Below are 18650 nucleotides of genomic sequence, written 5' to 3'. Positions count from 1 at the left end.
AGAGTTCAAACAAAAATTATGTCAATGTGAACTCAAAATATCGGTTCTAAAAAAAATATCATTACATGTAAGATGTGATTGCAGGTACATATGTGAGTTAAATTAATAAATTAAAGAGTCCTGGTAAACATTTAACTCATCAATATCCATTATGTCTACCATACTTAAGGTAGCCAAAAGGCTTCTTTGGGGATTATATAATGAGAGAAATGGTGTCTCACCATATGTTGAGGTTGGCTTTAATTCGGGCATTTGTAGGGTACATCAGTGCATGTAATGTGGGTGCAGTTATAAGGTTTGGATGGACAGACAACTGCTGAGAAACTGTCTCAGGAAAACAAGACTGGTAATATATTTTTTTATTGTATTACAGCAACATCACAAGCGTGTCCTGTACTAAGAAAGATTGGGACACTCTGGTCTGGAGGACAAGAATGAATTCACTTTAGTTCATTTTGTTCTATTCCCAAGTGCTAACTGAATATTATTCATTGATAGTTAGGATGTGCCATGAGGCTGTTTACTGCAGCATCTTTCTAATTTGTTACATAACACAAAAGAATGGAATCTGAAAAACACAAAAGGTGGAGAAATGTTCAGCACAGTAAAATTATGTGTGATACATAGTTAACCCAGTCTGCAGGTTCTTTTAGCATCTGTTGAAACCCACTATTGGGCTTTGTCCTAGTTAAAAGGCCTTCTTTTGCTGAACAATTTCAATGTATAGTCACATTTGGAACTGTTGCCAGCTAAAATTCTTGCATTAGGCTCCATGGCTGTCTGTTCCACCAAGACAAATAAGAACCGGCCCAACCCCTCATTTGAGTGCATTGTTCATGGTGCTGAGCAGTGATTTTCCATATCTGCCTGTCTTTGCGTTCACCCCAGGAGGAAGGGTGAGCCTGGTTTATTGAGTTCTCATTTCTCACAAAGCAGCAACATCTGGAGGGCTGAGCAGCTTGTTGGCAGGTCCAGCCCAAAGGAATTCGGCCATGGTTCCGATTGGCTCTTATCAGTAGGTGTCACTAAAGACAGCTTCAGAGACAGAAAAATAAATAGACCAATTAAGCAATGCCAAGAACAGACTATTTTACAGCCATCTCTGCTCTTTTTATTGTTATTCCAACTGCAGAAGTTTCAAGATTCAAATTATTCTCTGGCTTTTTTTTTTCCCTGCTGCAAATGAACTTTTTTTTCCCCAAGTGCCTTCCTTTAGAGTCAGAGAGTGGGATTTAATTAATAAATGTATTTTGTGGTGCCTGATATAGTGGGGGGGGGTAACAAAATGAAAACAGATGAAAGAGATTAACTCTAACACTTCATTGCAATGAAGCTACAGCCGCCTCTTCCTATGTACACGGGCTAATGAAGCTTCAGCAGCTTCTTTCTCTCTGCAATACAAGACACTTGGCACATGATGTAGAAACTCATCTCACCCCAGCCATGCCTGTGTGTTCCCGGAGGATGCAAGTATGGGAACTCCAGTGTGAGGAGGTCAGCAGAAAAATTCCCAGACTTCTTCCTAAAGCGGGGCCGTACTTACTCACAATGGCCACGAGGCTCACAGGCATCATTTTTAGGTGACTGAGGCTTTCCCACCTGCAAAGATATAAGCCCACTGGGGAACTATAAATTTGATTTTTAAATCCAAGCAACATCATAGATGATGATAGAGATAGAGATAGAGATAGAGATAGAGATAGAGATAGAGATAGAGATAGAGATAGAGATAGAGATAGAGATAGATATATGGAAACATATATATATATATATATATATATATATATATATATATATATATATATATAGAGAGAGAGAGAGAGAGAGAGAGAGAGAGAGAGAGAGAGCAGTTTACTGCTATTCCGAGAGAGAGAGAGAGAGAGAGAGAGAGAGCAGTTTACTGCTATTCCAAGTTAGCAGGTACCTCATATATATTCATCCATAGTTATCTGAAAAAAAAAAAAATTGGGAACCACTCAAATGGATACATTTTGTTTACAAAATGGACTGTGAACCAGGGCCTGGATCCTAATACCAGCATAACGTCTAGCACATCGTACGTACCCAGGCAATGTTGGTCACATGAATGAGGTATCTAACTCAGAATATTATTAATAGCAAAATGTTCTGTGAGGATCATATCATGGCTTCTATCACCTACTATGTATACTAAATTTGCATGCATTTTCGTGAGTGCTTTCATTCTTTCTGGTTTCAGTAATGTCCCAACTACATCAGGTCGGTAAATCTTTAGAGTTGAAGACCAAACGAATGACTTTTAATTCCAAGTTACTTACAATTGCAAATGTAAAGATAAGTAATAACTAATAATACTAATAATCACAGCTGTCATTTATTTAGTACTTATTCTGTGTCAGACTGAGTTCTGTACATTATTTCATGTAATCCCACTACAACCCTATGAGATAGATGTGATTATTATCTCCATTTACATATGAGAAAACTAGGACCTAACCTCATTAAATTATTTGTTTAAGGGGACACAGTTAGAAAACTGCAGAGCCAGGTTTCAAACAGGTCTGTCTGACTCTTAACTATTCTCTGAACTGAATACTTTATAATCTCTCTTCTAACATGGAACTATTACCAGTAAATCTTAATAAAGGGGATGGAGGGTTTATTTGGGAGATGAAAAAAATGAAGAGTAAAAGAAAATGATGAAGGTTAAATCTACACTGTGGAATTTATTACTGGGATTTGGATGTTTAATATATGCTGGGGTGGGGGGTGGGGGGAGTATTGCTTGTTTCCATGGCTGGGAATTATTTATATGCACAGCACTGTCAGCTAATCTCCAAGCTAAACAATGAATGACTAGTGGCCCTAATTTTCACCATGAACATTCTTCTCTGGCATCTTTCTGCAATTTTAGACTCTCAAGTCCAAGTTACATGATGTCATTTTCATTTATTGGGTATAATTACTAAATTCGACAGGCCATAAATCCATATTCTTGTATAGTCCCAAAAAATGGTTCTATGAATTGAAAATTTCACATCAGAACTCAGGACCCATGGGCCCAGGATGCCCCCACACCCGCAGTTCTTCCACACGGAACCTACATAGAGCTCTAGAATAACAATGTTAAAAGCCAACCGTGTACTCCTAATTCAAATTAAAAGTTTCCAAATCTAAAGGAACATATATCCAGCTTTAAAAAAACTGACAAAGCTATTAACTTACATATTTTAACAAATTTCATTATTCACAAATTACCAGAATACTAGTATTTTTAATGGGATTTTTTTTCCCCAAAAATACTTTATCATCTACCAAGGCCTAATATGTCCATAACAGACATACAGACTCCATCACATTTCAAAGAATGTCACTTATCTATTATACCAGCTGAAGAACATCCTTGTGGAATTTTATTTGTAACAGGCTTATGCTCAGAAAGCTATCTTTAGAAGTTAATCCTTCCCACATTTAAGAGTCATCCTGATGGCAAATGAGAGAAGAGCAAGTAGGTGGTTATCACCCTTTTGTCAAGATCAGTAATGTGTTTTATCCAGATGAGTCAAAATATAGGAAAAAATTCAGTGAGAGTATTCTTCTCAGTCATTACACAACAATTTACAATAAGCTTTGCCAGGACCCCTGATCCTTGAAGATTCATTCACAAAACCCAAGTCTGGAAAACTTGGAGACCTATTATGAATACAATACTATCTTGTACTGCAAAGAAATGAAAATAATAACATTGTTTTTGCTTCTATGATGTGTACACAATTAAAATAAAAGGCAAGATGAGTGACGTGAAAGATTTGACTTTGAAGGAATGAAAGATGACTTCTGTGAGGGGAATCAAGAAAGGATTTTTGAAAGAGGATGCATTTGAAATGGGCCTTAAAGGATACATAGAATTCATTGCTGAAAAATCAATAAAATGGAACAGCACTGAGGAGGGAGGGGTCAATCAGAAACTGCAGATCATATGGGGGAATGCAAAGAGTTTAGTAAGAATGTAGCTGGAGATTTGGCTAAAAAAATTAACCAGGCATCATTTATGGTAAGCCCTGAAGGCAGAGTGAGGACTTTGTACATAAATCAACAGGCAGATGGGAGCTACTGAAGTCTGGAGGGGAGAAGTATAGTAAGATCAATCCCAAACTTTAGGCTAAATCTGGCGGTGATGTCTAGGATGACATGCGTAGAAGAGAGAAGGGAGTGATGGCGGTGGACCGTGAGGATGCTCGAGCAACAATACAGATATTAAGGTTTGAAAACATAATAAACTTTAGTGAGTCCTGAAAAAGGAAACACAACAGTAGGAAGGGAGGAAACAAAGGATTTTAGTTGAAAGAAAGGACAGTGATTCTGTTATTAGAAATAAAATCAGGAGGAGAAATTGCTTTTTTTAGGAGTGGAAGTCGCAGTTAGATTTGGGACATAGTGAGTTCCGTTGTCATTGGTAAATGCACAGGCATTTTGAATGGGCTTAGAATTGGGCCCTTGGGTTGTAAATTTGGGATCCCTCACTCTAGCAGCAGCAATAGTAGCCATGGAAGATAGTCAATCACCAGGAAACAGGGTATAGAGAAGATAAGCTTGTACAGGCCGGTGGACGAAATGCTGAAAGATGGTTACAGAGTATGCAAGAAAAACACGTATGTGCTTTTGGATCACATAGACCCACATTCAAACCCAGAGCCCATCTCTTAATAACTGTATGACTTTCAAAAGTCTTTTTTAAGAATTATGTGATATATGTTTGTAAAGCAACTAGCACAATGCCTGATACAAACTAAATATTATAAATGTGAATTAATTTTGAAAAGCATTTCTGGTACTACTACCTATTCTTTTTTATTATCTTTTATTATAATTAAAAGTTCATATTTCTAGAAATTCAATTTCCAAAATGATAGGTATATATACTTTAAAATCTATAGGAAAGAAGTACCTGGTGTTAAAACAAACTGATAATGATTGTTCAGGAAGGTCTTTAATTAGCAATCAACTCTAATTATCTGAAAAGGCATAGCCTCAAATAATTCATGAGGAATGGTGGGGCTCATAGTTCCACTCTCCGGTAGATGACCTTCTGTCATAATTCTCAATATGTAGGAAGCAAAATAAAATGCATTCTTGAGCAGTCACGCATAAAGTATAAATCTACATGAAGCTGCAAAGTTGTACCAGTCTTCTGTCTCCCCAGTTATAAAACCTGAACAACACAGATTATTATTATTGCTCATGCACCACAAGTTTAACTGGTCCTAAGCAAGTAGGCAAGGAGATTCTTTAGTCACTGAAACTTGAAACTCACCTATAAGTTTTGTCCCCATTAATAAACCCTAGTGATTTGTAAGAGGAATCATGATTGTGCTAGAAATCAAGACATTCTCAGATGAAAGAAAACTAAGAGAATCTGCCACCAGCACAGCTAACCTAAGCCAATAACTAAAGAACGTTTTCTAAACAGAAAGCAAATGATAAAAATAGGAACCTTGGAACATTAAGAAGAAAAAAGAACACAGGAAGCAAAAATATGGATAAATATAGTAGACTTTCCTTTTCCTTTTGAGTTTTCTAAATTATGCTTGATGATGAAAACAAAAATTTTCACACTGATTGATATGTTTCTAAATTTATAAAGAGGAAATATTTAAGACAATTACATTATAAATGGGGTAGGGTAAAGGATGTAAAGAGAAGTGATACTTCTACACTTTATCTAAACTTGTAAAATGTCAACAGCCATAGACTGTGATGATACATTATGTAAGATATACATTGGATAAAATATACATATCAAGTTATGTGTATCACTTATAAGCTATATAAACTATAACTTTATGGGCTTTAAAACTTTTAGAAAAAATCGGAAAAAAATCTTCAGAACATAGAGTTAGGCAAAGAGTTCTTACACTTGACACTAAGCATAATTTGTAAATGGAAAAAATAAATTAGCCCTTATCAAAAATAAAAATCCTTTGCTCTGTTTGAGACCCTGTTAAGAGACTAGACAAGCTACAAACTGGGAGGAAATATTTGCAAATCACATATCCAACAACAGATTAGTAGCTAAAAAATGAAAAGAACTCTCAAAACTCAATAGTAAAAAAAAATCCAATTGTAGAATGGACAAAAGACATTAACAGACATTTCATCACAGAGAATACAGATGGCAAATAAGCCCAGGAAAAGATATTCAACTTCATTAGCCATTAGGGAAATGCAAATTAAACCACAATAAGATATCACTACACATCTATCAGAAAGCCTAAAATGAGAAATACTGACAACACCAAATGTGGACAAACTGTATAGCTTATATGTTATTGCAGACAGGAATGGGCAATGGCATAGCCACTCTGGAAAACAGCTAAACATGCAGCTATCACCTGACTTGGCAGTTGTACTCCTGGGCATTTATTGCAAAGAAATAAAAACTTACGTTCACACAGAAACCGATGCATGAATGTTCATAGCAGCTTTAGTCATAATAACCAAAAACTGGAAACAGCTCAGATGCCCTTCACCAAGTGAAAGGTTAAATAAACTTCGGTACATCCATACCATGGAATATAACTCAGCAATAAAAAGGAACAGACTGCTAACACATGAAATAACTTGGATCAATGTTCAGAGAATTATGCTAAGTGAGAAAAAGCGAATCCCTCCCCCCCAAAATTACATATTGTATGATTTCATTTATAGAACATTCTCAAAAGGACAAAATTATAGAAATGAATTAGTTGTTGCCCATGGTTAAGGAGGGAATTGAGGTGGGAGGATGGTGGGTTATAGCTATAAAAGGGCAAAATGAGGGATTCTTGTGATGGAAATGTTCTGTATCTTGACTGAATTAACATCAAAATCCTGGTTGTGATATTGTCCTTTAGTTTTGCAAGATGTTTCCATTGGAGAAACCGGGTAAAGTGTACGAGGGATCTCTGTATTGTTTCTTACAACTACAGGCTAATCTACAGTGATTTCAAGATAAAAAATTAAATTAAAAAATTTCTAGGCTTCAGTTATTCTCTGATATTTAGATGAGATTCAGTAGGGAATCACTACATATTAATATAGGCTATTTGGAAGAGGGAGGGAGGGAGAAAGGAAGAAAGTAATGAATGAAGGAAGGAAGGAGGGAAAGAAGGAAGGAACGGAGGGAGGGAGGGAGGGAAGGAGAAAGGAAAGAAGGGAAGGAAGGAGAGAGAAATGGAGGGAGAAAGGGAAGGAGGGAGGGAGGAAGGAAGGGAGGGAGGGAGGGAGGAAGAGAGGGAGAAAGGGAGGAAGGGAGGAAGGAATGGAGGGAGGAAGGGAAGGTTGAGACAAGAGGGGTAGGAGGGAGAAGAGAGAAAAAATAGAAATAGACCTTGCAAAAGATAATCTGGCCATTCTTTGGAATAGTCTGGGAGAAATGGAGGCAGGAAGAACAGCTAAGAGGTTCCTATAGGGTTCCAGAAGGTGAAATATGATATCTTTGAAAACAAAGCAAACTGCTTGGTTCTCAATGAAGAGCATGAAATTAATGTAAGAATTCCTCTTGGCATGAAGTCTCTCAAGAATTTCTCTTGGCATGAAGTCCCTGGAGTGTACAAGAAAAATTGATGGCCCACAGGGTACGATTTTGCAAATTTAAAAGTTAAAATGAAATCTCCTATCTGTTCCAGCATATGTGTGTTCTTGTAAAATGATATTTATGATGTGAATTGGGCTGATTAAATCCATTTTGGGGTTCAGGGATTTGCACAAACTAAATATCCTGGTTCTCAGGGAATGAAGAGCTTCATATTTCCTTTGCATATTTAGTCTCACTGACATCAATAGGAAGCTGTTAGTGATAAGGAGAACTTGGCACTGAGGGCGCGGGGGGTGGAGGATTTAGCTGTGCACAGTCGAGTGTCAACCTGAATACAGGGCTTCTCAGACATGAGTTCATGAAAACCTCTTTATGAGCCTCCACCTGGGACTTCCATACACAGATGGTATCTACGAGAAAGTTTGATATGAGAGGCTTCTCAAAGTTAGTAAACACAGAAATGATGGATGCTAGAGATAGGGTAAACCTCCTCGCAGAATCTGGAGGAAGGCAGCATTCCTGCTAGAGCCTAAAAAAGAAATGGTAAATGAAGCAGTGAATTAGACTTGATGCTGAAACCTAAGATCATTACATATGCCAAGCCTGAACTCATAGCCAAACCTTATAAAGTAAAGCACAATAGAAAAAAATACTATCCTCCTGCAAAATGGGCTGTGGTAGACCTTTTATACCTGATGGCAAGAACCTAGTACCTAAAAAACAAACAAATCCATTTTAAAAAGAGACAAGGAAAGGTCCATGTAGTATATTATCTCCACTCTGGGCAACTCCCATTGAACTAGTTTTTGAATATTACACAGACCTAGCAAATCTTCGGGTGACGACTCTCCAACGAAGCTGGACTTGTCAGACTGTTTACTCTTTATTAATATCACACTGGAATTACAGTATCAGGCCAAATAATGATGTAAAACCCAAAAGAAGGAATGCTGCTAATTGCCAAATTTGTTATGGAATTATCACATTTTCTGTTTCAGTGCTAAGCTCTGAGAGACTCAGTGAAAGAAAGCTCCAAAGAAACAGTAGATCAATGTCAGACACAAAGGTTGAGGTAGAAAAATTTCAGAAAGCAAGCCTGTAAACTTGGGCACTAGAGCCTTCAAAATAGACTCCTTGAGGAGAACAATCAATACAAACATATTTGCTATTGAGTATAATAAAAAAACAATTTCTGCATATAAAGTCAAAGGCATAATGGATGTAGAGACGACAAAAATCTGGTTCTTCTCTAAAGATGTGGGCAAGTCTTTTATTAAGATTCATTTCCATCTTGACCTTCAACCTGTCACTGCTTCCTTTCTGCCTTTCATGTTCTCTCACCTTGATGCAAGTGAAAATACTGTCTTGCTATACTGCTGACATTTTATTTTAGGTAACTGTAGAGTTTCACTTTGCTCACCACCATTCTTAACATATGGAAACAATTAATTCATTTTCTTTGCCATCATTAGGATCGGAATCCTAGATATTCTAAATGTAACTTCATCATAGATTTCCCCTAACTAATGATATAATATCTACCCCATTTTCTTAAAAGTAAAACTTGCTAGTTAAGAAATAAAGAATGGCATTGCTTATAATAAACTCTGCATGCTACACTGTAATTTAAACTGTACTGTTATGTATGGTGAAGGACTGAAAGTTTAGAGTTACTCCCCTTGGCAAACATTTTTTTTAAGGATTGCTTAAATAAGCAGTACAGAAACCAGATGTCATTTGGTAAGAGTATCTGAATGACCAAAAATTTGCTGTCTGGGTATTTTTTTCCTTTATAAAAACAAGAAAAATTCTTTGGATTTATATCATATTTAGCAGCTGTGAAACAGTGCAAACATCTGTTTGTACCTATGGGGAGCTGACCCCGCGGGGTCCTCATCTCTTAATCACCGAGCATCAAGCCAGTCTCACACGCACAGTTTATTGTTTTCTTTGCCGTTGCCTCCCGCACTTCAAAGTTTTCATGTGCTCATGTTCTATTGGCAGAATAGAGGAACTAATCCATTCATTATAAGACCAGATGATTAGAATTTTTTGAGACATGATCACAGCATTCTCTCCACCCGGCCTGTGCCCAGAAACACATTCACATTTGCCTCTAAATTCATTTTGGAGTGTCTACGCTTACTCCAAATAATGCAAGATTTATGAGCTTCAGGCATGATCATAGTAGCACATATACTGGACTGCACAAGGCCTGCAGTCACCCTTTAGGGCCACAATCTTTAAAAAATCATTTTAAAATAATTTATTCCTTCTTTATATGCATACAGACATTTCATGAGCTTTTATTTGGAGTTCCTCTATAAGAAATCTGCTACATTTTTTTAAAAGAGCAATAATAACAAAAACAACAACAACAAAAAAAAACACCTTACCACACTTGCACACCCAGGGAATATCATTTTCTAAAAGCCAACATTTTGCTGCACTTTATAAATAGGGAAAGTACGCTGAATTGGAATCAAAGCTTGCCAGGTCAAATCAGCTGCTTTATTTATACATTCTTTTTTTATATATAAAGTCTGCCAAATAAAGCATTCCTATTGCAAAAAAGTAGGAATCAGCCTCATTTTTGTATATTAAAAAAATACTAATTAAAATAAAGTCTCATTACAATGATTTCCATTACAAAAAAGATACATTCTATATATCAATGTTATTTATGGGGATGACCCACCATAAAATGCTCTATTAATGGGATGCTAATAAATTTTCTGTAACAATTGACTCTTGATCAATGAATGCCTTTGGTGGCCCCTAGTCCTGTAACAGACATTCTCTACACTGTGTGCTATTTGCATCGCACTTTAGAAACAAAGAGGAGGCCGTGTTATAGCTGTATTCTCACCATGTGGAAATTCTACTTTATTGATTTCTCTATTTCAAACATTCCAACTGCCCCCACAGGGTGGAGTGGGAGGAGGATGTATCCAACAAATTAAAGCCACAGGAATATCCAGGGACTTGAAGAAAGACGCTAAGGTAAAAACCACATGCACAACACCTCCCTTTACATCCTGCTGGGTTCAAAGCACTTCTTGTAACTCGATGACACACTAAAGACTAGACCTTGGATTTGTCTCATCTTTATAAGCAGTATGGTCTAATGTACATATTCTGAATCTGGGATCCATAAAACAGACTAATTCCCAAGGTACCAATAGGTGTTCCTGGGAAAAGAAGGCTCCATGGTCAATTAAATTTGGGAAATATTTATAGAATGCCACCTTTTTTGGATGAAGACAAAGCCTATTAGCAAATTAAAGGTTCTGAATAAAGGCATCTTACTGTTATTGTAAAAACATTACGAAAAATGTAGACATAAAAAGGTGTAAAAACTAAAAAAATAAACACATGTACCCACCTAGCAGCTTAAAAATGAAATATTACAAACACAATGAAAACCTCTATGTATTTTTCCCTCATTACACCCCTTCCATCTATCATAAGTAACAAAATTCTGAATGTAGATTGTTTCTATGCATTAACTAATATATTTATTGTATTTCCATATATTTCTAAACAATGAGTAGTTTTGTTTTTATGTTTTTAGGTTTTCTAAAATGGTATAATATTCTAGGTATTATTGGGGTGGTGGGCTCAACATTATATTTATGAGAGTTTAACATATGTAGCTCAAGTTCATTTTTTTTCACTGTATGAATAGTCACCATTTATCCACCTAATCTCTTATTGAACATTTAGTCTGTTTTGTTTTGTTTTTTTTCCAACTACAAACAGTAGTGGTATTGGTATGTAAATAGACCGAGTAACAAAATAGGACAGAGTAGAGAGGTCAGAAACAGATTCACACACGTATGGAAATTTCACACATGATGGAGGTGACCCTTGAAGACTGGTTATCAAATGATGCAAGGATAACAAATTATCCATGTGAAAAAAATAGATCCTTACCTCACACCATATCCCCAAAATCAATTCCAGATATATTATTAGTTCTAGTTATAGACATAAATGTAAAAAACAAAACATTAAATTTTTAGTAGAAAATACATGAGAATATAAGAGAGTAAGGAGGAATCCTTAAATACAAACCTCAAAAGTTTAAATAATGAAAAAATTAACAAATTAGTCTACAGTTTATTTAAAACTTCTATTCGTCAAAAGGTGCTGTAAAGCATAGAGAATATAGTCAATAATAATGTAATAACTTTGTATGGTGTCAAATGGTTACTAGACTCATCATGTTGATCACTTTGTAAGGCATACAAATGTTGAATCACTATGTTGTATGCCTGAAATAATACAATATTGTATATCAACTATACTTTAATAAAAAACAAATTAAAAAAAACTAGATGCTGTAAAATAGTAAAAAGACAAGGCCCAGAATGAGGACAGAGATTTATAAATCATATAACTAATAAAGGATGAGGATCCAAAATATATTGTAAAATACTCTAAATTTTATTTAAACCAACATTGGGCACAATTTGGGAAATTTTCATACTATGTCAAAAGCATTAAACTTGGAAAAGATCTTAGCTTAGGTCTCTACCCAGCTCTTTATTCTTCAGCATTGTGACACTAAAACAAGTTACTGCTCTGGGCTTTGGTGTTTAACCTATAATGTGGAAATTAGCTCCAGCCTTATGTACAAAACCAAATAGCATGGAAATATGGAAACTGGACAAACAATTACAGTTTGAGTGGCCTATAAATCCTTTAATTTCACCAACATTGGCAAGAGATATCTTCAAGGGTTGGCTAAAGAAAATCAATTCTGCCAAATTCTGTCTGATTTTATATTCTTATACAAATGTCTTCTCATGGTACATATTCTATTTCTCACTACCAAATACTATCATTATAGATAGCAAAATATAAAGGACAAACTATGCCCAGGGCTGGAACTTAAAAAGACTATGCTTTAAAATTTGGCTGTTTAACTATTTCCTGAAATCTACATGTAGGCCAGATACACAATAGATACAACAAAAAGCTCATGGGAAATAAACTATATGAGAGTTTGAAACATACATAAAAGAAGTTAGAATAATTTTACCCATATTTGCAATGCCAAAGTACTCCCACTCAACTGAGAAAAACCATTTCAACTAAGAGACTAACTGAATACAGTTTTATTCCTGAAGATAAATTCCATCTTCTATGGAGATACCATTCTTAACTGGGATTTGCATAGAGTTTCTCTTCTGTTCTGTCTTAAAGAAAGAAATTATAAATGCTTATGTGGAAAACCATTTTTGTGTATAACACAAGAGCAAAATCTTCCTTTGCATGTTAAATTATTTTTTTTTAATGGAAAGCTATATCTTGTAATACCAAAGTAAAAAAAAAAAAAAAAATCCCAAAACTTATATGGAACTATAAAAGACCCTGAATAGCCACAGCAATCTTGAGAAAGAAGAACAAATCTAGAGGTATCATGCTACCTGATATCAAACTATACTACAAGACCATAGTAATCAAAACAGTATGGTATTGGCATAAAAACAGGCACATCGATCAGTGGAACAGAATGTAGGCATGGTCATTTAATCTATGACAAGGGAAGCAAGAATTTACATTGGGGTAAAGACAAGTCTATTCAATAAATAAATGTTGCTGGGAAAACTGTACAGATACAAGCAAAAAGATGAAACTGGACCATTTTCTTACTCCACATGCAAGAATAAATTCAAAATGGATTAAAGACTTAAATGTACTTAAACCATAAAACTCTTAGAAGAAAACATAGGCAGTAATCTCTCAGACATTATTCTTAGTAATATATTTACTGATACATCTCCTCAGTCAAGGGAAACAAAAGAAAAAAATAAACAAATGGGACTACATTAAACTAACAAGTTGTTTCACAGCAAAGGAAAACATAAAACGGTAAGACATCTTACTGAATGGGAGAAGATATTCACCAATGATACATCTGATAAAAGGTTAATATTAAAAATCTATGTTTAAAAAAATCATACAACTCAACACCAAAAAAAATAAAATAAAATAAAATAAAATAAAAAATCCAATAACAAATGGGCAGAGGACCTGAATAGGCATTTCTCCAAAGAGTACAAACAGATGGCCAGTAAACATATGAAAAGATGCTCAACGTTACTAATCATCAGAGAAATGCAAATAAAAACCAGAATGAGATATCACGTAATACCTGTCAGAATGGCCATATCAATATATCAACAAACAAGTATGGGTGAGGATGTGGAGAAAAGGGAACACTTGTGTATTGTTGGTGGAATTGTAAATAGGTGCAGCCACTATGGAAAACAGTATTCAGATTCTTCAACAAATTAAAAATAGAACCCAGCAATTCCACTACTGGTTATTTATCCAAAGAAATCCAAAACAGTAATTCAAAAAGATTTATGCACCCATATGTTCATTGAAGCACTACCATAGCCAAGATATGGAAACAACCGAAACGCCCATCAAGATATGATTGAATAAAGAAATTGTTATATATATATATATAACAAATATCTGAAAATATATATATATATACAATATGTATACAATATGTATATTTTGCCATAAGAAAGAATGAAATCTTACCAATTGATGGACCCAGAGGGTATTACGCTAAGTGAAATAAGTCAGACTGAGAAAAATACCATATGATCTCACTTATATGTGGAATCTAAAGAACAAAATAAATGAACAAACAAAACAGAAAGAGACTCATAGATGCAGACAACAAACTGATGGTTACTAGATGGGAGGAGTGTTGGGGTGCTGGGTGAGAAAGGTAAAGGGATTAAGAAATACAAATTGGTAGTTACAAAACAGTCATGTGGATGTAAACAGTATGGGGAATATAGTCAATAATATTATAAAAACTATGTATAGTGTTAGATGGGTACTAGAGTTATCAGGGGGATCACTTCGTAAATTATATAAATGTCTAAGCACTACACTGTACACCTGAAACTAATATAAAATAATATTAAATGTCAACTATAATTAAAAAATAGTCCTGGGAATATATAGTACAGCATCGGGAATACAGTCAATAATATTCTAATAACTATGTACAGTGTCAGATGGGTAATAAACTTATTGGGGTTATTACTTGTGAGGTATATAAATATCTAATCACTATGTTGTTTTGTACACCTGAAACTAATAAAAAGAAAAAAGAAAACAGAAATGAACTGCCTGTAGTTCAGATATTGGGGACCAATTAAAGAATTATAGTAAGAAACAAGTTAGGGTAAGTGATTGTCTTATTTTAAGTTCTATAAATTAATGTTGCAACTTCAATTTCCAGCAATATCAAGACTGGAAATCTGAAAAAATAATGCATTTTTATATTTAAAAATGCTGAATAAAATATACTAAGTATTTTATTAGAAAAATAAGCTACATAGGTAACAATGAAATAGGAATTCTCTAAAGTTAAGGAGCACTAATGACTTTTATTCTAAAGATATCTGCTGAAACTTGGCCTTCCATTTTGATGACTTTTAGAAGATAATTCTGCATAGGTTTGTCTTGTTTCTACATGTTTTGTGAGAAAGGAACTAGCTACCCTTTGTTCTAAACTATCTTTTCCAGAATCTTTGTTTACTGAGCTGCCTTGGAAGATAGAGGTAGTGTCTCACTCTGAAGCAAAGGCAGGCGTGCTTAAGTGCCCATTATAAAAGATTTGGGTTCCCTAAGCTCAGAGTTTCTGTCTAACAATACAATTCACTGCATGTATAGATGTCATCTGAAACACTTTCATGTCACCTGGTAGGGATTGAGGTTTGGGGAACCAGTGTAAAATGCTGACACTCTGGCTACTCCTATAGCTATAAAAATAAACTGTCCTTCATCCATGACTCAGGCGTCTCAAGTCTTATACCAGAATCCATGAAAATTGATTGCTTGGAAGGAGGGTAAAAGCAGGATAATAATCTCAGGTCCTTCACAGTTCTTGAAAATGGCTACATGGGAATGGAACACACAGAAAAAGCCCAGAGGGCATTTAAGATAAAAAGGCTGAGACTGCAAAGGACAATAGCCTTATAGAAATAAACCCACTGTATGGAAAGCATAGCAAGGAAACTTGGTAGTGGCTGAAGGAGGCAAATCACCCCTAAGAATTATAGCAATAAGCTCTCCCTCACATGGGTGTTCAGACCAATTGTACCAACTTATGTGGTTCCATAAAAACCATAAATGGATAATTTAATTTGAATTTAATTCGAAGCAACAACCTCTATGTGGCTAGTGGATGTGTCAAAAATCAATATTAATCCAGGCCTTTCAGAATTCCCAATGTTTCCAAAAAAAAAAAAAAAGAAACACAAGCAAACAAAATACCATGCCAAAAAAAAAAAAAAAAACCAAGTAGATACAATAGACAGCAAAATCAGACCCACAAAGATACAGTAATCATCACAAAATAGTAAATAAGTTTGTTTAATATGTTTAAATAAATAAAACAGAGGCTTTAAAATGTAAATAGAATGAAGAAATAATTTAAACATTTTCAAGAGCATTTGTAAAAGAACCAATGGAACAAATAGAAACAAAAACTAGAAGTAAAAACTCAATTTAAAGGTGAAATGGTATATTAAACTACACTGGAGATAACTACTAGATTGAAAGATAAATATAATACAAGGAAATACAGAAATGAGAAGCCAAGGGAGGAAAATGTAAAAAAAAAAAATTAAGGGAAAATGGAGAATAATATGAGAAAATATATATGTTTAATTTCCAGAAAGAGAAAGTATGGCGAATAAACAACTTTCAAAGAAATCATAGTTAATAATTTTCCAAAACTGTTGAAAGTTATCAGTTCTTGGATTCAGAAAGCCCAACAAATCATAAGTAAGAAAAATAAAAAGAAATAAATTCTTAGATACATGATAGTGATACTTAATACAAAAGACAAAAAATTTTCTTCAAAATGAGCCAGAGAAAAAAAGACATATTATCTAAAAATGAATAATAATTAGTTTGATAGTTCTTTCTTCTGGATAGCCACAATGTCACTGAACAACAGAATGATTTATCCAATGTGCTAAAAGGACATAACCCTGAATCTAAAATTTTATACTCAACAAATTATCTTTTTAGAACAAAGAAAAAAATAGACTTTCCTCAGGTTTACCAAAAACAGATTTGTTACCTTGCATCCTACAGATTTCACTAAAGAAAATTCTACATTATTTGTTTTAGGCAGGAAGAAAAAGATGGAAGGTGCGAGATATGACAGAATGTTGAGGAAAGATACTGTTAAATAAGCAGTTAGATCTAAACCCGTGGTTCTTCACCTAGAGCAATTTTCTCCCTCAGGGGACATTTGAAGACATTTTTGTCTGTGACAACTTGGGGAGGGGTGATGCTATTCTCATCCAGTGTACAGAGACCATGCATGTTGCTAAACATCCTACAATATACAGAACAGCTTCTCACAACAGATTTATCTAGCCCAAAACATCAATAGTGCTGTGGTGGAAAAATGCTGAGGAGAAATGTTCTAAATTGTCACTGTGTACAGCAGAAATAAAAATGTGTGTTGTGAAATTAGAACTAAAATATACTACAAAAATAGAGTAGAAGTAGGGAGGATGGTGATTAAAGTGTTCTAAGATCTTTGACTACTTTGGGAGAAGAAAAAAGACTGATTAACTAGCTGTAAGCTTTGATAAGTTAAGTGACCATATTAAAATATTAAAGGTGATTACTAAATATATGTACTTTAGAAGTTATGTTCTCTATCCTAGTAGAAGGAGGATATGGAATGAGAACAAAGATAAAAACAATAAAGAGGAAGCATGAAATGAGAAAAAAAAACCTAAAAATGTGGAAAAACAAGTAATATAGCAAAAATAAATGCAAATACATCAGTAATCAAAATAACTATAAATAGACTAAAACTCTTCAGTTCAAAGAAAAAGCTTCTCAGTCTAGATAAAATAAAAATTCCAGATAAATACTGTTTATCAGAGATACTTACAAACATTATGACACAGAACTGTTTAAAGGATGGAAAACATATACAAGGCAAACACTATCTTCACATAAAAGGTTTCTGTAGCTATATTGGTATTAGACGAAATAGACTTAAGGGAAAAAGCATTCCTGAAGATTAAAAGTAAAGTTCACTGCATAAAAATAAAAAGTTCAACATAATATGAAGTTAATTCCAAATGTGGTTGTACCTACTAAAACAAGTATAGTCTTAAAAGGTATTTTTTAAAAATAAGCAAAACTACAAAACAATTTAACAAATCCATCATTATAGTAGACAACTGTTAATGTACCCTTCTTGGTAATTGATACAGAAAGCAGAAGTTAAATCGGTAAAGATTTGAAACAAGTTTTATAGAATTACTCACCCAAATTTTTGAGAATAAGTTTATTTTTATGCACATTTGGAATATTTTTTAAATGACCATATGCTACTGCAACCATAACAGATTATTAAAGGATTGGCATCATGAGACTACTTACACTTCCCACAATAACAATAACATAAGGAACAATTACAAAAAGATAGCTAATAAAATCTGATACACTTGGAAATTATAAAACATTTCTAAATTCATTGATCAAAATACAAAACACAATGGGTATTAGAAAACTAAAAGCTAAAAATTATTGGACAAAGATAAAGTGGTAACTAGAGGAAAATTTAGTGCCTTAAATGATAAAGAGAGAGACTAAAAATTAAGTAAAAAAAAGGAAAATCAAAATGAACCCAAAGAAAGTAAAGTAGAATATAAAGGCAAGAAAAGAAATTAATGACATAGAAAACAAATACATAATGGAGAGAATTAATAAAGCTGAAAGTTGGTACTTAAAAAAAAATACTCATGAAACTGACAAAATTTTGACAAGATTGATCAAGAAAAAAGAAATAACATCTAAATGAACAATATTAGGAATGAAAATGGGGACATAATTGTAGATACTTCAGGACAATAATAACAAAAGAAATGAACAAAGTTATGCCAAAAAAATTAAAACTTGGATAAAGTGGATAAATTACTACAGAAATACAAACCACCATAGCCAACTCATGAGGAAATAGAAAAATGGATAATACCATAAAAATTGAAGAAATTGAATTAGTAGTAAATATCTTCCC

The 18650-nt window shown here is 34.2% G+C and overlaps 1 long non-coding RNA gene across 1 annotated transcript in view; it reads right to left on the bottom strand.

Moving 5' to 3' along the window:
* Positions 1-362: 362 nt before the first annotated feature.
* Positions 363-18650, bottom strand: part of LOC109444443 (uncharacterized) — a 117774-nt gene continuing 99486 nt past the window's right edge. The window contains exons 4-5 of the long non-coding RNA XR_012494676.1: positions 1437-1599; positions 363-1035 (exon numbers count right to left, since the gene is read on the bottom strand). This is a non-coding gene — a long non-coding RNA (uncharacterized LOC109444443). The remainder of the gene's footprint in view (positions 1036-1436; positions 1600-18650) is intronic.

The sequence above is a fragment of the Rhinolophus sinicus genome, linkage group LG03 (genome assembly GCF_036562045.2).
Source record: "Rhinolophus sinicus isolate RSC01 linkage group LG03, ASM3656204v1, whole genome shotgun sequence".
NCBI classification, from domain to species: Eukaryota; Metazoa; Chordata; class Mammalia; order Chiroptera; family Rhinolophidae; genus Rhinolophus; species Rhinolophus sinicus.
The sequence above is the reverse complement of the archived record's forward strand: the minus strand, read 5'-3'. Positions and strand labels throughout refer to the sequence as shown.